We start from the raw sequence: 20,430 nt of genomic DNA, 5'->3' as shown, positions 1-20,430 counted from the left end.
GCTTCGTTCAAACCAGCCGCCGGTTCGTGAGCCAATCAGAGCTCGCGGACCGGCAGCCAATCAGAAGCCGCCGGTCCGCGAGCTGTGATTGGCTCACGAACCGGCGACTGGTTTGAAGGAAGCCGCCGCAGCACCAGACACAGCCGCGCTGGCGCCGGGCGCTCTGCTCTCCTGATTCACCCCCGTCCCTCACAGCCCGGAGGAGCAGCAGCAGCAGTGCAGCAGCGGTAAGTAGCTGCAGCACTGGCTGCTGTGGGGACAATTGTATATCTGGCACTGTGGGGGCAATTGGCTGGCACTGTGGGGCATTTGTATACCTGGCACTGTGGGGGCAATTGTTTACCTGGCACTGTGGGGGCAATTGTATACCTGGCACTGTGGGGGCAATTGTTTACCTGGCACTGTGGGGGCATTTGTATACCTGGCACTGTGGGGGCAATTGTATACCTGGCACTGTGGGGGCAATTGTTTACCTGGCACTGTGGGGGCATTTGTATATCTGACACTGTGGGGGCAATTGTATACCTGGCACTGTGGGGGCAATCGTTTACCTGGCACTGTGGGGGCATTTGTATACCTGGCACTGTGGGGGCAATTGTATACCTGGCACTGTGGGGGCAATTGTATACCTGGCACTGTGGGGGTAATTGTTTACCTGGCACTGTGGGGGCAATTGTATACCTGGCACTGTGGGAGCAATTGTTTACCTGGCACTGTGGGGGCATTTGTATACCTGGCACTGTGGGGGCAATTGTATACCTGGCACTGTGGGGGAAATTGTATACCTGGCACTGTGGGGGCAATTGTTTACCTGGCACTGTGGGGGCAATTGTATACCTGGCACTGTGGGGGCAATTGTATACCTGGCACTGTGGGGGCAATTGTATACCTGGCACTGTGGGGGCATTTGTATACCTGGCACTGTGGGGGCAATTGTATACCTGGCACTGTGGGGGCAATTGTATACCTGGCACTGTGGGGGCAATAGTTTACCTGGCACTGTGGGGGCATTTGTATACCGGACACTGTGGGGGCAATTGTATACCTGGCACTGTGGGGGCATTTGTATACCTGGCACTGTGGGGGCAATTGTATACCTGGCACTGTGGGGGCAATTGTTTACCTGGCACTGTGGGGGCAATTGTTTACCTGGCACTGTGGGGGCATTTGTATACCTGGCACTGTGGGGGCATTTGTATACCTGGCACTGTGGGGGCAATTGTGGATCTGGCACTGCACTATTGGGGGCATATAATGTAAATTTCGGCTCATACTGGGTGCTATAATGTAAATTTCGGCTCATACTGGGTGCTATAATGTGAATTTTGGCTCATACTGTGTGGTATAATGTGAAAGAGGCACCAGTACTAGATAGTATAAGGGGTCCTACTATTGTGGTGCATAATGCGTATAAGGGGTGTATGGTGTGATAAACTACACTGAAGGACACGCCCCCTTTTGAGTGGCCACGCCCCCTTTTCCGGTGCGCGCGCGCCTTCGGCGCGCGCTTATTTACATACTTCACATTTACATACCCCCACTTACAAATTTCCACTTCAACCAAAGGTTGTGTGTATTTTAATAGAAAATGATGTACGCTTGTATGTTGTTAGAATATTAATTATATTTGTAAGAGCATAGACTAATAAGTGGGAGGAGTCAGGAATAGTAAGGCTAGGAGTCACAAAGGTGGGCCTGTGTGCTTCAAAAATGCCAGGGCCTATTTTTAGTCCCAGTCCAGCCCTGATCTATACTATCTAATGAATAAACACAATTATTAATAAAAATGTTTAAACAAATTGAAAAATAAAAGGATAACGCAACCTGTGAAAAGGTTTAGAAAAAAAACGTAATTAAAAAAAAGTATTTTCTTTCTGCTGCCTGCCACTGTTATCGCAATCCAACTTATGCGCCTAGAAGAGCAAAATTACCTACAAACTTCATGTTTACCCCTTTTGATCTAGTTAAGGTTTACCCAGATTTATAGATAATCTTTTTAAATGATAGCATAGTTATATAGTGACTTTTCTATTTTTCTACCCATAGGATCACTTAAGCTAGCAGCCAGGAAATCCTCATCCTCGCAGGGTGCAATGGGTGCAATGTCTCCAGTGCAAATGTACCCCTGGGTCCAGGGAGGCCCACACCACACACACTGCACCCATGTTTTAATAGCATTCCGCAGTCCCGCGGATCCTGGACTTCAGTGTGATTACTGGTTTGTCTTGCTCCTAAAATAAACCTCTTGTTTACTTTGGGTTTAACCTCTGCATGCTTACCTATTTTTGTAACAAAATTATACCTGAAAAATAAATCAATGTGTCACATCTTCTCCTCACATGCCCAGCAAAAAACTGCAGCCCCAAATGCTTCTGTTTGTGAGTAACTGCCCCTGTATGCCTGCCCCATGGCACAGACTTTGGAAACACATCATACAAGTAATCTGAACTGTAAAGGGTTCTTACTGGAAACAGGAAAAGCCTTGCACTTTGCCTGTGGGCTTGTCATTTGATTAGATGTTTTTGAACCCATGTATGGAAATCTGCCTGTGACAATTTACTTAAAAATGTCCCTCTCACCCCAGAATGGGTGCTATTAAGTATTCTTCCACAGGGCATTAGGGTCTCCAAGGGAGTGAAAACAATGCTGTTAGCGTAGCCGTATCTGTGGCTGCCCATAAAAGTAAAATTGGGTATGCACACGGGCACTATATTGTGGCTGTCCATATCCGTGGCTGCCCATAAAAGTAAAGCTAGGTATACACTCGGCCGATAAGTCGCGGGCCCGCCCGTGGGTGGGTACCCCCGATATGGTACCAGTCTCTAGGCCGACAGTGTCTAGGTCGACCACTATTGGTCGACAGTAAGTAGGTCGACATGGTTTCTAGGTTGACAGGAACTCTAGGTCGACATGTACTAGGTCGACATGAGTTTTTTCACATTTTCTTTTCATTTTTTTTTTACTTTTTCATACTTTACGATCCATGTGGACTACAATTGGGAATGGTAACCTGTGCCGAGCGTAGCAAGGCACCGTGCCCGAAGCATGGTGATCCAAGCGAGCCATACAAGGGCATACGGTGCACTAATTGGGGTTCCCCGTCACTCTACGAAGGAAACGACACCAAAAAAAAACTTTACAAAAACGAATGTCGACCTTTTGTCATGTCGACCTAGTACATGTAGACCTAGAGTCCCTGTCGACCTAGAAGCCATGTCGACCTACTTAACATACCACTCCCCTACATCAGACGAACCCTCCTCTGACATGTATTGAAAAAACCCTTTGATCCTTTCATCTACTCCATAGTATTTGATTTTTTAATATAGTGTATGCTTGGTTACTTTAGTAGGGTTTTATTCCTTGGTAATATAGAGTTTTTATTCCATCTTAGGAAACATACAGTATTGCTACTGTGTTTAATAATGTTGCATATTCAACAAAATATGGCAAGTCACCATAAAGGAGTGTAAAACAATTAAATATCAAATTTAACAATATTAATTAAAAATGCATAAAACATACAGTAAAAATATTAATATAAAATCTTAAATTAACCACACAGTAATACCAGAGATTCCACAGTATCAACTGGAATTGATCTCCAACATTTTAGAGCATTAGGGAATTATTGCTCAGCATTGGGTCCTTAGGATCCAAACAAGGGGACCTGATCGCTCGCTAGCGTTTTTTGCAGCACTGTGATCAGGTCAGAACTGTGCATGCATATGAAAAGACAAAATAAAAGGACCGCGCTTTACGCTTACTGATGGACCAAGCTGCTATAGGAGTATGGAGGGAATCCACTTATCCCAATGTTTTGTTAGGAGACCAAAGAAAAATCTCCAAGCGCTCTGGTATCAGATATTGACAATTATTAAAATTAATAATTAAACATTTTAATGAGGAATATTTTTTATTTATTTAAAATGTAAATATAAACACAAGAAAATACATTTATTGATTTTTAATCTATAAAAGTGAGTCCTAATACCGGTATACTAACATACAGACAATACAACATATAACATATATTATAGGTAAAGGACCTCCACAGATTTTATAACTTAAGGAATAATTAGTCCTTTATAATATGCTGTATACTGAATCCCAAGCTTTTATAATGTCCTTGTTTGGGAATTTAGTGTTAAATGTGACTCAGGCAAAAATCTGTGGAGGTCCTTTACCTATAATATATGTTATATGTTGTATTGTCTGTATGTTAGTATACCGGTATTAGGACTCACTTTTATAGATTAAAAATCAATAAATGTATTTTCTTGTGTTTATATTTACATTTTAAATAAATAAAAAATATTCCTCATTAAAATGTTTAATTATTAATTTTAATAAGTGTCAATATCTGATACCAGAGCGCTTGGAGATTTTTCTTTGTGCATGCATATGCACCGCAATGCGCAGGCGCATCGCACAGGTACAAAGAGGATCACCGCTCAGTGATGGGTTTGTGCGAAGAATCCATTCGCATGGGTGATCGCATGGAGATTGACAGGAAGAAGCCATTTGTGGGTGTCAACTGACCGTTTTCTGGGAGTGGTTGGAAAAACGCAGGCGTGTCCATGCGTTTGCAGGGAGGGTTTCTGATGTCAATTCCGGTCCCGGACAGGCTGAAGTGTTCGCAGCGGCTGAGTAAGTCCTGGGCTACTCAGAGACTGCACAAGATCTGTTCGTACAGCTCTGCTACATATGCGTTTGCGCACTTGCTAAGCGAAAATACACTCCCCTATGGGCGGCATCTATCTGTTAGCAATAGTGCAAAAAACCCCTAGCGAGCGTTCAGGTCTGAATTAGGCCCAATATTGTTAATGGGAAGTAAGAGCTCTATGTATCAGCTTTGTTAATACAATGAATTGATGCCGATTGCCATTCTTAATAGTTGCAAACAGTAGCCTTTCAGCCTTGTTTGGTGCGCATATGCAGTAATTCCCTAATGCTCTAAAATATTGGAGCTCAATTCCTGTTAATACTGTGGAGACGCTGGTGTTACTGTGTGGTTCATTTGAGAATTTATATTATTATTTTTATTTTATGCTTTATGCATGTTTCATTAAAATTGATATATTTTATATTTATTCGTTTTGCGCTACTTTAATATTGTGGAAGGACCTGATGCGAACAGTTCACAGGAGGAAACCCACCAACATAACAGAGATGAAGCTGTTTTGTAAGGTAGAATGGGGTAAAATTCCTCCAACCTGATGTTCAGGACAAATAAACAGTTACAGGAAACGTTTACAAGTAGTCATTGCTGCACAAGGGGGTCATACGAGTTACTGACAGCAAAGGTTCACATATTTTTGCCACTCACAGATATGTGATATTGGATCATTTTCCTCAATAAAAAAATGAGCACATCTAATTTTTTTGTCTCATTTGTTTAATTTGGTTCCCTTGATCTCTTTTTAGGACTTGTGTGAAAATCTGAGGTAGTTTTATGCCAAATTTCAGCAGAAATATAGAAAATTCTGAAGGGTTCACAAACTTTCAAGCACCACTGTACAGTATATCAGAGATACTTGATAGGAGCTGCACTTATAAGGGAGATCATTGGTATTTTTTTACTACTATATTGCACCCGAATTTGTTGATAAATATATTTTTACTGTTGCATATGCATTTATACATTTTTTGATGGAGCACTCAATTCTGTAGCTACAGATGTGTCCACTTACAGCTAGCCTCCCTGCACGTTAAACAGCCCTTCTAGTCACACCATTCCGTGACGTGACTCTGTAGCACCGGGTGTCTTCACACGCAACTTTTTCTATCTAAATGTGTCTTATTTACAAAATGATGTGTAATGGATGCACAAGCAACTTATGATGATTAAAATAATATGTGGCATGCCTATGCATGTGCGTAAGAAATGGTACGTTACAGTGTTTTCCTAGAAATGTAGCATTTGTATACTGTTACAGCTGCAGAAGTACAGAGAATATAGGCATGCTGTATATCATTTTAATCAACAGAGCATGCTTGATGCGAGTAAGGTGCATTTTTGGCACAAAAAAGACACCCGTCACTAACGGACTTGCACAGGACCTGTCAGCTCACTCACGCCAGGCATCTCCCGCTACGTGGTGTATTAAGGAATGATGTATGAGGAGGACACATCTGTACATATATCATTTGCGTTTTTTTCATCTATCAGTAGCAGTTATGATGTCCAGGATGCACAGGGTGGACACCAGCCCCTTGAAACTTGAGTCCCAAGAGCAAGCCCAATGGAAGAGACAGCACTGCAGATGGTGACATTTACGCCCTGCACACAAGTTATGATTAGTGGTAATATGTACTCAACATGTATTCCAAAACAGGTTCCACTGACAAAATGTCTATCTTGTCTATGCTGGGATCGACATGACTGTTGTCTTTTACACTTTGTGAGATAGAGTTTATGGAATAAATAACTACATTTTTCATATACACAGTATATATGCTCAGAGGTCAGTTGGGAGGGGTATATATGCTCAGGGGTCAGTTGGGAGGCTCCTGTCAGTCACTGTTCTGCCTAGAAGAGCAGCGGTGAATAGACGCTGGGGTCTATTCATGAAGCAGTGAAAAGTATGGAGATGTTGCCCATGGCAACCAATCAGCATTGAAGTAAGATTTATCATTTGCATACTATACAATTGTACGGAGAAGCTGATTGGTTGCCATGGACTTCTCCACAGACTCCCTTCTCCACTCTTTTCACTGCTTCTATTCACTAGTGACGGAGGGACAGGGGGCATGCCAGCAGCTCATATAGCCATGGCCATGCATCCACAGTGACGAAAAATGGGGCGTTACTCGCGAACGCGGCACTCCCGCAAAGCCACGCCCCCTTTTTATAGGCCACAAGTATCCCTCTTCCACTTCTCCCAATGTTGGGAGGTATGGTATAAGACTATACGGAAACCTTGATTACCGTCGTTTTCTATGGGCTACCGAATGATTTTCTCTATCATTTACATTATTTCATGTACTGTACTTGAAAAGACATCACCAGAGAGTACTACAATGTGCTGCAGACTAGAACTTCCAGCAAAGCTGCTCTATGGATGAATTCTAAAATAGTTTTGTTTTTTTCAAACATTGGACAAATACTCTGCTGCCTGACAACTGACCTCAGTCCCATGTTGAGGTGGCCAGACTTAGTGCTGCCAACACTCAGTGATTTATCTTGTATGCTGTCAAGCAGGTTTCCAGACCTGCAATGTGTTTTAGGGAATGGGTTGTGAGCTGTGCTGCGTCTTGTAGAAATAAAGAGACACCGTTAAAGAACTATGGCGTGCAGAGTGCATTACTAAGGGTTTGTGGCATAAGCGAGATAGACACTGTTAGCTTTTGATGTACTAAGCATCGCTTACTCTGATAAATAATGCAGATAATTAACACAATGACAGCGGATGCTTGATGCTGACCTGCGATCTATGGGTTTCAGCTGTCTCATTATACGCAGCTCAGCGGTGGCACTTTCTGTCAAGGATGTAACACTCCCACGAGACAAGCAGTTGTCACCCAGTGTCACAGCAGATAGGAAGCCAAGACCCCTGACCCAAGAGATACTTTTTTTTTTTTTTTACCTCACAAAGCAAAGTCAATCTCAGCTGCACAAATAAGGAGCTTAAACTAAAAAGTTATTAAGCAGACACATCAATCAGTAATTGTGTATTAATAACAGAGAGACAATACCATATAATCAATAGCCAGTAAAATATTACAATATTCTGAAGTGAAGTCTTGGAGTATTTGCAGCAAAATATACTAAGGTGCTGATGAGTTGCATGCAGCAAATATCTTTTTTTTATAGACTAAAAACTTAAAGTACTTTAATACATAAGTTTCAATAACTGAATAGTTATAAATGGTGGCATGCAACTTTAGGAAATCATTATGGTGACAAATCACGGTTACGTGAAGGACAACACTGTAACGGCACTGGAAGCCTAGTCGTTTATTATATGTAGTACAGGGAGTTCAAAAAGCCCCTCTGTGTGCTAAGCAAGTCTCTCTGCAGAGAATGTGTGCTAAGTGATTTGGCCTCCCACAGCTGCAGAATAGATATGCCACCAGAGACAGTGCTTACTGTGGATGGACTTTCCAAACTCCCTGTATGATACAGAGGTATAAAAAGAAAAGGTATCAGGAGCCCAGACAAGAGGTGTCATGTTCTGGTGTACTGAAGTTGGAGATTGGCCATACTTACCTACTATTAAAGTCACCTCTCTGGGAGAAGAACGGAGAGGAGACTCTGCTTGCCACTTTGAGGGATGAGGCGGGGCTGTTGCATCACTAGGCCCTGCCCCCATTGCAACAAAATGCCACAATTTGCTGGTTCACAGGTAGAGGTGGAGCTAAAGGTGCAGGGAACTACCAGAAAAATAGTGAGTTGCGGGAGAGTAGGCAAGTATGACATTGTGTAAACATCACACTGAAATGTAAAATAAATATTTATATTTTAAAAGATGGCAACAGGGTCTGCACAATGTGTATCAAAAGGTATGTAACATACAATGGATGTAATTCTCTGTACCTGATGTACTGTACTGTATGATGACATTAAAAGTACTTATTTATACTGATGTAAAACAATACATCTACATCCCACTTTAACTTTGCATAGTTGACAAAGTACATTATGAAAGGGGTAAGGCCTAAATATTTGCAAATAGTCAGCAGTAGGTTTGGGCTGACCCACTGGGGTACACTGGTCTACTGGGTGGGCCCCCTTCTCTTCATGGCACAGTAGACTCTGGCATTGGCCCTCATGCCGAGTTGATCGTAGCTGTGCTAAGTTTAGCACAGCTACGATCGTTAACTCAGACATGCGGGGGGACGCCCAGCACAGGGCTAGCCTGCCCGGCATGTCAGTGCCGGCCCCCCCCGCACAAAATACAAAAGCATCGCACAGTGGCGATGCCTTTGTATTTGAGGAGTAACTCCCGGACAGCGCAGCTCCTGCGGCTGGCCGGGAGTTACTCGTCGCTCCCGCTGGCCGCAGCGGCTGCGTGACACATCACGCAGCCGCCGCGGCCCGCCCCCCAACGGTCAGGCCACGCCTGCGTTGGCCGGACCGCTCCCCCTAAACGGCCGTTCAGCCCCCTGCTGCCTAGCGACCGCCTCTGTCTCAGAGGTGATCGCTAGGCAACGATGACTGCCATGCGCCGGCGTACTGCGGCGCCGGTGCATGCGCAGTTCCGACCCAATCACACAGCTGCGAAGAAGTGCAGCGTGCGATCGGGTCGGAATGACCCCCATTGTGCCAGAGTCTACTGCGCATACGTAGGTCTCCAGAAACATGGTGCCTACCATGTTCTGGAGACAAAATCTCTACTGCGCATGTGCAATGTCCATTTTGCCAGTGATTTATTAACAGCGGCTGCACCTCTGACGCACGACTTCGAAAAGGTAAGTAATAAAACATGGGTGCAATGTGTGTGGTGTGGGCCCCTCCGGACCCAGGGGCTTCTGTGCACCACACACATTGCACCCATTATAAAAATACCACTTATTATACAGCACATGACTATGATACATTTTCTATAGTGCATTCCTGGTACATTATCAGGCATACACTAGCAGTATTTACTATATATATATTTGTCAAGGGGCCCAGATCATACACTCTCTAATGGTTAGCCAAACATCTGTGGTGGTTGGCCACACCCCTAAGCATGGGCCCCTACAACTGCATTCCCCCGGCTGGCCCTTCACGCCCCAGACCGACACAGGTCACTGGTACAATTACAAAACATTATGTACAGGGTGTCGGTAACTTGAATAAAATGCCACGTTACCCAGCAGTCTTGGTAATATGTTACATATAACAATAATAGGGCATATAGGAGGAAGGAAGCAGATTCAGCATTGTTTTAGTAGTTTTAAAAGAACCCCCCTCTGCTCTGCTCTAGATTGGAGGTAGATAGCTACTGTGACCTCTGCGCCTCCTATAGTGAAAGCACAATTGCAATTAATAAAATGGCGTTTCCCTGGAGTACAGCCAGCTGGGCGATGTATAATCTCCCTAAGTGGTACTTGGAACCATTAACATGGATAACACCAGTCATTGGGTCACAGCATTGAGTGGAAAATAGGACCAAAGAAAAGACAAATACGGGGGCAATGGGGAATATCTCATGATGCCATAATCTGAGTTACTGCTGTAACTGGAAACTGTAAAACCTTCATATATCAATCATGTTGCTCCTGTTATTCAAAACTGTTGAGGCATTAACAGCCAAGATTTAATTAACAAGCCTATAAATGCTGACTGTAGGATTGAATGATAATTTGTGGATGTATATGACAAAACAAGGTTTATAAAGAAGGAAACAAGAGAATCACCCTCAGTCAAATTGTGGATACTGGCCCTCATTCCGAGTTGATCGCTCGCAAGGCGAATGTAGCAGAGTTACACACGCTAAGCCGCCGCCTACTGGGAGTGAATCTTAGCTTCTTAAATGTGCGACCGATGTATGCGCAATATTGCGATTACAAACGAGTTAGCAGTTTTTGAGTAGCTTCAGACTTACTCTGCCTGTGCGATCAGTTCAGTGCTTTTCGGTCCTGGCTGACGTCATAAACACACCCAGCGTTCGCCCAGGCACACCCACCGTTTCCCCGGCCACTCCTGCGTTTTCACCGGAAACGGTAGCGTTTCCAGCCACACGCCCCTAAAACGCCGTGCATCCGCCCAGTAACACCCATTTCCTGTCAATCACAATGCGAACGTCGGAGCGATGAAAAAGCCGTGAGTAAACTTACTTTCTTCATAGTAAAGTTACTTGGCGCAGTCGCAGTGCGAACATTGCGCATGCGCACTAAGAGAATTCTCACTGCGATGCGATGAAAATCTCCGAGCGAACAACTCGGAATGAGGGCCACTGATTCTGTTGCAAGCCTGAAGAAACATTAACACTGAACTTTCGCATGAAGAACTGAGGATGAATTCCCATCAGGCAATGTAGGCGGTTGCCTAGTGGTGCAAGCCAACAACAACAATCCTGGTGGCTGAAAGGTAAAATTGTAATAAATGATTCCTGTAAACGTATTATGCAGTGCTGACTTGTGACCATCTGGACTTTATTGCCACATAAGCCAACTCCAAAAATGAACAAACTTCTCTTGCCATGCAAATTACAAACTGGCTTAACAGCATGTCATTGATTTTAACACTGCAAATCAGAAAGGTAAATGAGCTAATAACTTAGACACTTTAGGAGAGTTGGTAGGTTGTAATATTTGTTTACCTCACTGCACGTCCCTGATATATATTTGTACTGTATATATCGAAAAAATGTGTTATATCTAAATACATATGTGAGGTGTGGCTAGTGTCGTACTGGGGAATAAAGGGCCCACTAAAGGAATGCGGTGATAGAGGTCCATGCTTAGCTGTATGGCTAGCCACCATATAAGTTTAGCTAACCATTAGAGAGTACATTGTCTGGTCCCCTTGATACATTTATATAGTGCATGCATAATCATGTACCAGATTAATAACAGCAATGCACTATCGAAAATACACCACAGCCCTGTGCAGTATAATGTAACATATGTGCAGTGGCATCGAGGTGGGGGGTACAAATTACCTGGGCCCAGGTCTAATGCGGGGGCACCACTGAGTCTGCCTATCACATCTCTGAAAGAAGCACCCTTGTTGTACTTAATGCAGGTGGTGGCTGTGGAATTTATAAGTCACACTTTCCTCTGATGGGCTAGGAAGTGGGTCTTGGTGGTGGTTGAGGGCAGTAGGATAATGTTTTGCCTAAGGTGCAGAGAAATCTTGCACCGGCCCTGTTAATAAAGCATTAAGAACTATGAAACACATTTTAAAAACATCCTGCTCACTACAATTTACAATCTAAAGGACATAGATGAGTTCTCTTATACAGTACAGATGGGTCCACGTTTATCTTGGCCTTTAATAGGATTAACGGAGACGTGGCAGTCGGACTTAATCCCCTGCTGTAATGACTTAATCCCCTGCTGTATTGTTCTCTCTGTATTGTATTGCAGCTGAAAACAATAGATGAAGGGTTTATGTAAATAATCCATGGTGTGCCTAGGTGCAGCAAAGAGGCCAAGATACCCGTGGATCTATCTGTATGTCTTATCTTTGGCCTTTTATATTACACTGGCTTGACTTTATAACAAACTACAGCTGGCACAGCTAATCTTGAGGGTACTTCAAGCAGCAAACATATCACCATTTACTCATAACTGTTTCCACAACTTGTCTCCAAGAAGTAGAGTTATATCTTAGCAAGCAGCTTCATGTACTAAGCCTTGGAGAGTGATAAAGTGGTGTGAGATAAAGTACCAGCCAATCAGCTCCTACGGGCTGTGTTTTAAAAATGAGTAAGGAGCTGATTGGTTGGTAGTTTATCTCTCTCCACTTTAATTCACTCCAAGGCTTGGTACTGTACATCTGCCCCTATGGGCCTGATTTTGTATGCAATACCTATATTTATGAACTTTTGGAGGAGTTAACGGAGAGTGGTGGCAAAAAACAAGACTGTTTCCTGGGCATGCAGAAAACATGGCGCCAGAAAACTCAGTGGGTTAAAATTCCTCTGATTGCGTCAATGCTGCAAATGTGTGCGCAGTTGCTGAGATTTTGCGATGGCTCCGGTGGGAAACTCTCTATTCATTTTTGGGTGGCTGCTTAAGTTGAGTTGTTTCTTTAGGGGGTAATTCTGAGTCGATCGCAGCAGCAAGTTTATTAGCAATTGGGCAAAACCACGTGCACTGTGTAGAGATGTGCCCTGTAGGCACATCAGCGGTGCTGACTGGGCAGCGCTGGGGCAGCTTGTCTGCCCCCAGCGCCTGTCAGTGCGTGGCGGCGGGTGTCTGGTGCAGGGATCGGATGTTTCCCTGCACCAGGCTGTCGGCGGCGGTAGCGGCGCGGCGGCGCTTTAAACTTGGCGCCGCTCGGGCCGCCAATGAGAAGCGCCGCCGGAGGCTGTTTGAATCTGGCGCCGTCCGCGAGCCAATCACGGCTCGCGGGGAGCCAGCCAATCGGAGAGGGGCGCGGCGAGCCAATCGGCGCTCGCCGCGTCATAGGCCTTGCCCCCAGCGTCTGACGTCAGACGCCGGGCGGGAGCCTGAAGATAGGTCCGCGCGCAGGAGCGCGAAAAGGAGAGACGCCGCCGGGAGAAGACGCCGCGCCGCGCCGAAGAGCGGTGAGGAGGTCCTGAGGCCGCGGAAGAGGCCAGAAGACGTCGGCCTGCGGGAAGATGTCCAGCGGCGGCTGGTCGCGGCGAGGAGACGGCGGCGCCGCTGGCCAGGACGGGCCAGCGGCAGAAGAGCTCATCCAGGCCGAGAAGCGCTGCAGTGGTGGGAAGCAATTGAGCTGTGCAGTTCCCCACTGCAGCCTTCTCCACCGCAGATAGGCCCTTCTAAGGTGCCCCCCCTTCTCTCCTCCCTAGACCACCGGGTGTTCGGGCATTAGGCCCGTGGGCACAGTCAGGCCCTCCCAGCCTGTGGGCACATAGTCGGGCTCTCCTGGCCCGTGGGGGCATTTAGTCGGGCCCTCCTGGTCCGTGGGGCATTTAGTCGGGCCCTCCAGGCCCGTCGGCCACGCGTAGTCGGGGGACCCCCCGGCCCGTGGCCCAGATAGGCAGGCACTAGGCCTGGGGGCACAGGTTGGGCACTAGGCCCGTAAGGATAGTCAGGCCAGGGCCTGTGGCAGCGGTTAGGCGGGCATTAGGCCTGAGGGGCACATCAGGCAATAGGCCTGTGGGACATTATTTATTTATTTATTATTTATTTATTACCAGTTATTTATATAGCGCACACATATTCCGCAGCGCTGTACAGAGAATATTTGCCCATTCACATCAGTCCCTGCCTCAGTGGAGTTTACAATCTATATTCCCTATCACATGTACACACAGACACATTAACACTAGGGTTAATTTTTGTTGGGAGCCAATTAACCTACCAGTATATTTTTGGATTGTGGGAGGAAACCGGAGTACCCGGAGGAAACCCACGCAAGTACGGGGAGAATATACAAACTCCACACAGTTAGGGCCATGGTGGGAATCGAACCCATGACCTCAGTGCTGTGAGGCAGTAATGCTAACCATTACACCATCCGTACTGCCCATTACACCATCCGTACTGCCCATTAGAGGGCATTAGGCCCTAGTGTATTCTGGCCAATTAGGTAAACAGGTGACGCTGGGTACTAGGCCCAGGTCACCCAACGGGTGACAAGTTAGGCGGGCGCTAGGCCCGTGGGTGAAGTCAGGCCTCCGGCCTGTGTGCAGTCAGGGGGGGCGCTAGGCCCAGTGAATAAGTGTTCCCCCGAGGTGAATAAAGGTGGTACTGGGCACTAGGTCCAGGCCACCCTGAGGTGTTAGGTAGGCAGGTCCGCTTGACCTGAGCCCCCGGAAGTGTACAGGAGGTGGGCTGGCTGGGTGGCGTCCACCCCCCGGAGTGCAGGTAGGGACCTAAAGGAATCGCACCGTTTGATGTACTCTGATGTGTATTGTTAGTTACCGTGCAGGGCATAGTGTTGTTTAGAGTTTGTGCATAGTTTGTGTTGCACCACCCACACTTGAGCCAGTTTGAGGGCTTTGTTTATGTAGTTAGTGTAGCGGATGCACACTAGGTTAGAGTGAGGCTCTGCACGGCTGTTTCTCTCTTTGCCTCCTTACAGGGACCTGTAAGTGGAGAAGATCGGAGTACAAGACGTAGGACGGTGAGTAACATCTGTCTGTGTGTTCCTTCTGTGTGTCCCTATCTGTCTCCCTTCCTTCAGGGCGAACGGTGAGCCTTGCACGCAAGTGCAAGGTAGAATTTCCACCTGGTGCGAGAGTGCCAATAGGTGAAATTCGGGCTCTGAGGCGGACGCCTGGGATGACCCTCACCTAGCCCGAAAGCACTATTTTTCTCGGGGTCGGAGGGCGTTTCGGTCCACAGTTAGGAGGACGGCACTCAGCAATCTCCTTCCTCCTAGGTCGTCGTGTCCGGGTCCGACGGAAGATTTGCCAGGTCCGTTGAAGGTTCCGGTACCTGAAGGTGAGAGAGAGCGGCGCCTGGTGAGTACCGAAAATACACCTGCACGGCAGCAGGCACCACCACACGCGCAGCCGCACCTCTTACATTGGCGTAGTCGGCAGGATCAAGGATACCGGATCACGGACACGATGTGGAACGCCACCAAGAAGACCTCACTGCGGACGGCTCCGGAACAGACTCACCCCCGGACGTGTGCGGACCAGAGCGACTGGGTGACTGTGTCTGGGGCAGACCTCCTGAAGATGGTGCAGCGGTCGGTCCAGCGTGAAAAGGAAGAGCGCCGGGAGAAGGGGCGCAAGAAGGCCGCTGTGACGCCCTGCAAGAAATGTCGGCAAACGAGGCACTTTGCCGTCAAGTGTACTTGGCGAGAGACGTCCCCAAAGAAGGTGGTCCAGGAAGCGGACCAAAGACGTCGGAAGGGCCAAGCGAAGAAGGAGTCCCGGTGTTTGCTCTGCGGAAACTACGGGCATGAGCACAACAGTTGTCCCTGGGACGAAGAGTTGAGCGAAGACGAGGTTGATTCCTGGTGTGAAAGCTGTGGAGATCCCCGACATCGGCTCCTGGAATGTCCATGGACGGAAGACAGGACGGACTACGAGACCACGGTGAAGCAGATGACGGTGTCTCGTCAACAGCTTTGGGACCGGGTGGCTGCAGAGCCTGTGTGTGCGCTCTGCGAGGCGAGAGGACATGCGCTTCCCGATTGTCCGTGGAATGAAGACCGGATGATTGCGGATGGTCGCGCCCAGAGATGGGAGGAGGAAATCAGGGAAATGGAGCGGAAGACCCTGCTTGAAGTTAGTTCGCAGGTGCCCATTTCCTCTGAGCCGGAACCAACGGGTGAAGATTCCCCAGTGAAGGAGGTGGACCAGGAACCCGTCTTGGAGAAGGTGGCAGTGGCCCTCCCTTGTTGGAAGTGTCGGCGACCAGGACATGCGGCCAGTGAGTGCCCCTGGGAAGATGCCGCGGACCTACTCTGTCCCAAGAAAGTGACCCCAGTAACGAAGGATCCTTTCCCGCATCAGGCGGAGGTGGACGACTGGGAGGAGAAGAAACCACGCTGTGAAGAAAGGCGTGAAGACCCAGTGACGAGAATGTCCGGAATCTCCCCGCGTTGGAACCGTCCACGACCAGGACGTGCGGAACAGGTGTGTCCTGGGTACCTAGAGATGCCAGCGGAAGCGAAGGAGTACGCTGAGGAATTAGAGATACCAGCGGAAGAGAAGTACGCTGAGGAAACAGACGTACCAGCGGAAGAGACTAAGTACGCTGAGGAGGAAAATGATACCCCAGTCCAGATATCGGAGGAGGACTCGGACTACGGTGAGCTGTCCGCCGACGAATCCCTCCAAGAACAGATGGAGGACGACTCTGGCATCGGAAGCGCCGACGAGAGTGACTGGCAGGATCGGGTGGAGTCGTGCTCCCAGTTGAATGCCCTCCGTGAAGAGGAGGAGGTAGTCCTGGAGCAAGAATACCTGCCGGAAGTGCCGAAATGGACGGACGTACGGGGACAGGATCGTGATGCCATGGGAGGACCCGTTCCAGAGGAAGACATAGGACCTTTGGAGATGCCCCACGAGGAAATGCGACATATGGTGGCTGTTGCCCGGGAGGAAACGGATGCCCCGGAGGATTCCGCTGTTGGGTGGTGGTCGATACCACACCCGGAAGACAGGGACGAAGCCACAGACGATATCGGAGGTCAAGAGTGGGTGACTGTTGTCCCCGTGGAGGAAGATTCCCCTTGGTGGCCAACGTCGAGTGACCGTGAGGAGATGCCACTCCCCCGGAGGGTCCGCCGATGGAGGTCAGGACATAAGAGGAACCCGGAGCTGGAGGAGGAAGGGTGTGGGGTCACAGCCGGTCCAGGCTGGGCCCTCGAACACAACCTCGCTGGAGGGACCTCGGAATTCCCTGACCCGCGGACAATGGACGTCGTGGAGACCTTTGTAGGGACTATAAAGGAAAAAGGGGGGGGAAATGTAGAGATGTGCCCTGTAGGCACATCAGCGGTGCTGACTGTGGGCAGCGCTGGGGCAGCTTGTCTGCCCCCAGCGCCTGTCAGTGCGTGGCGGCGGGTGTCTGGTGCAGGGATCGGATGTTTCCCTGCACCAGGCTGTCGGCGGCGGGTAGCGGCGCGGCGGCGCTTTAAACTTGGCGCCGCTCGGGCCGCCAATGAGAAGCGCCGCCGGAGGCTGTTTGAATCTGGCGCCGTCCGCGAGCCAGTCACGGCTCGCGGGGCGCCAGCCAATCGGAGAGGGGCGCGGCGAGCCAATCGGCGCTCGCCGCGTCATAGGCCCCGCCCCCAGCGTCTGACGTCAGACGCCGGGCGGGACCCTGAAGATAGGTCCGCGCGCAGGAGCGCGAAGAGGAGAGACGCCGCCGGGAGAAGACGCCGGGCCGCGCCGAAGAGCGGTGAGGAGGTCCTGAGGCCGCGGAAGAGGCCAGAAGACGTCGGCCTGCGGGAAGAAGATGTCCAGCGGCGGCTGGACGCGGCGAGGAGATGGCGGCGCCGCTGGCCAGGACGGGCCAGCGGCAGAAGAGCTCATCCAGGCCGAGAAGCGCTGCAGTGGTGGGAAGCAATTGAGCTGTGCAGTTCCCCACTGCAGCCTCTCCACCGCAGGTAGGCCCTTCTAAGGTGCCCCCCCTTCTCTCCTCCCTAGACCACCGGGTGTTCGGGCATTAGGCCCGTGGGCACAGTCAGGCCCTCCCGGCCTGTGGGCACATAGTCGGGCTCTCCTGGCCCGTGGGGGCATTTAGTCGGGCCCTCCTGGTCCGTGGGGCATTTAGTCGGGCCCTCCAGGCCCGTCGGCCACGCGTAGTCGGGGGACCCCCCGGCCCGTGGCCCAGATAGGCAGGCACTAGGCCTGGGGGCACAGGTTGGGCACTAGGCCCGTAAGGATAGTCAGGCCAGGGCCTGTGGCAGCGGTTAGGCGGGCATTAGGCCTGAGGGGCACATCAAGCAATAGGCCCGTGGGACATTAGAGGGCATTAGGCCCTAGTGTATTCTGGCCAATTAGGTAAACAGGTGACGCTGGGTACTAGGCCCAGGTCACCCAACGGGTGACAAGTTAGGCGGGCGCTAGGCCCGTGGGTGAAGTCAGGCCTCCGGCCTGTGTGCAGTCAGGGGGGGGCGCTAGGCCCAGTGAATAAGTGTTCCCCCGAGGTGAATAAAGGTGGTACTGGGCACTAGGTCCAGGCCACCCTGAGGTGTTAGGTAGGCAGGTCCGCTTGACCTGAGCCCCCGGAAGTGTACAGGAGGTGAGCAGGCTGTGTGGCGTCCACCCCCCACAGTGCAGGTAGGGACCTAAAGGAATCGCACCGTTTGATGTACTCTGATGTGTATTGTTACCGTGCAGGGCATAGTGTTGTTTAGAGTTTGTGCATAGTTTGTGTTGCACCACCCACACTTGAGCCAGTTTGAGGGCTTTGTTTATGTAGTTAGTGTAGCGGATGCACACTAGGTTAGAGTGAGGCCCTGCACGGCTGTTTCTCTCTTTGCCTCCTTACAGGGACCTGTAAGTGGAGAAGATCGGAGTACAAGACGTAGGACGGTGAGTAACATCTGTCTGTGTGTTCCTTCTGTGTGTCCCTATCTGTCTCCCTTCCTTCAGGGCGAACGGTGAGCCTTGCACGCCGGTGCAAGGTAGAATTTCCACCTGGTGCTAGAGTGCCAATAGGTGAAATTCGGGCTCTGAGGCGGACGCCTGGGATGACCCTCACCTAGCCCGAAAGCACTATTTTTCTCGGGGTCGGAGGGCGTTTCGGTCCACAGTTAGGAGGACGGCACTCAGCAATCTCCTTCCTCCTAGGTCGTCGTGTCCGGGTCCGACGGAAGATTTGCCAGGTCCGTTGAAGGTTCCGGTACCTGAAGGTGAGAGAGAGCGGCGCCTGGTGAGTACCGAAAATACACCTGCACGGCAGCAGACACCACCACACGCGCAGCCGCACCTCTTACACACTGCAGGGGGGGGGAGATATAACATGTGCAGAGAGAGTTAGATTTGGGTGGGTTATTTTGTTTCTGTGCAGGGTAAATACTGGCTGCTTTATTTTTACACTGCAATTTAGATTTCAGTTTGAACACACCACACCCAAAATCTAACTCTCTCTGCACGTTATATCTGCCCCTCCTGCAGTGCACATGGGCCCTCATTCCGAGTTGTTCGCTCGCAAGCTGCTTTTAGCAGCATTGCACACGCTAAGCCGCCGCCCTCTGGGAGTAAATCTTAGCTTAGTAAAATTGCGAACGAAAGATTAGCAGAATCGCGAACAGACACTTCTTAGCAGTTTCTGAGTAGCTCCACACTTACTCGGCAACTGCGATCAGTTCAGTCAGTTTCGTTCCTGGTTTGACGTCACAAACACACCCAGCGTTCGCCCAGACACTCCCCCGTTTCTTCAGACACTCCCGCGGTTTTCCCAGAAACGGCAGCGTTTTTTTACACACACCCATAAAACGGCCAGTTTCCGCCCAGAAACACCCACTTCCTGTCAATCACATTACGATCACCAGAACGAAGAAAAAACCTCGTAATGCCGTGAGTAAAATTCCTAACTGCATAGCAAATTTACTTGGCGCAGTCGCAGTGCGAACATTGCGCATGCGCAATTAGCGGAAAATCGCTGCGATGCGAAGAAAATTACCGAGCGAACAACTCGGAATGACCACCATGGTTTTGCCCAACTGCTAACAAATTTGCTGCTGCGATCAACTCAGAATTAGGCCCCTAGTCCGAAGGTTGAAACATTACAGCTGTGTATGCTTCAGCATACAAATCGGAATCAGGCCCTATGTTCAATCTCTGACATGCTGTACACTATGGTGATGAGCTCTAACAACAGAGACACATAATAACACCAAGCATTTTATACATAATATGTGCTGCTGTTTCTGAGGACACTAACCACGTTATCTAAATAATATTTAATAACTAGAGAAGAATACAGTACAGTATGTGTGTGTGGAGGTGGAGGTTCTCCTGCACCCTATAGAAAATGAAAACAAGTGAAACAACTAAAAATAAACATGGTTAAATGTACTTTTTTCACATGCATACTGTTGCTGCAGGTAAACAAACAGTCCTCTCTCCGCCAGTGGGGGTAATTCCAAGTTGATCGCAGCAGGAAATTTTTTAGCAGTTGGGCAAAACCATGTGCACTGCGGGGGGGGGGGGGGGGGGGGGGGCAGATATAACATTTGCAGAGAGAGTTAGATTTGGGTGTGGTGAGTTCAATCTGCAATCTAAATTGCAGTGTAAAAATAAAGCAGCCAGTATTTACCCTGCACAGAAACAAAATAACCCACCCAAATCTAACTCTCTCTGCAAATGTTATATCTGCCCCCCCTACAGTGCACATGGTTTTGCCCAACTGCTAAAAAATATCCTG

General features: G+C 48.8%; 1 protein-coding gene and 1 long non-coding RNA gene across 3 annotated transcripts in view; one reads left to right on the top strand and one right to left on the bottom strand.

Moving 5' to 3' along the window:
• Positions 1–20,430, bottom strand: part of ASIC4 (acid sensing ion channel subunit family member 4) — a 702,581-nt gene that overhangs the window by 411,462 nt on the left and 270,689 nt on the right. The window lies entirely within an intron of this gene.
• LOC134943498 (uncharacterized) lies at positions 99–7,283 on the top strand. Of its 2 annotated transcripts, XR_010181575.1 has the most exons (3): positions 99–227; positions 2,047–2,218; positions 6,173–7,283. It is a non-coding gene; the product is annotated as an uncharacterized LOC134943498 (long non-coding RNA). The 2 variants fall into 2 exon arrangements; XR_010181574.1 differs by lacking the exon at positions 6,173–7,283 and having other exon boundaries at positions 2,047–2,264.

Source organism: Pseudophryne corroboree, chromosome 7 (genome assembly GCF_028390025.1).
Source record: "Pseudophryne corroboree isolate aPseCor3 chromosome 7, aPseCor3.hap2, whole genome shotgun sequence".
Lineage (NCBI taxonomy): Eukaryota > Metazoa > Chordata > Amphibia > Anura > Myobatrachidae > Pseudophryne > Pseudophryne corroboree.
Note: the sequence above shows the minus strand (reverse complement) of the source record. Positions and strands in the feature narration are given on the sequence as shown.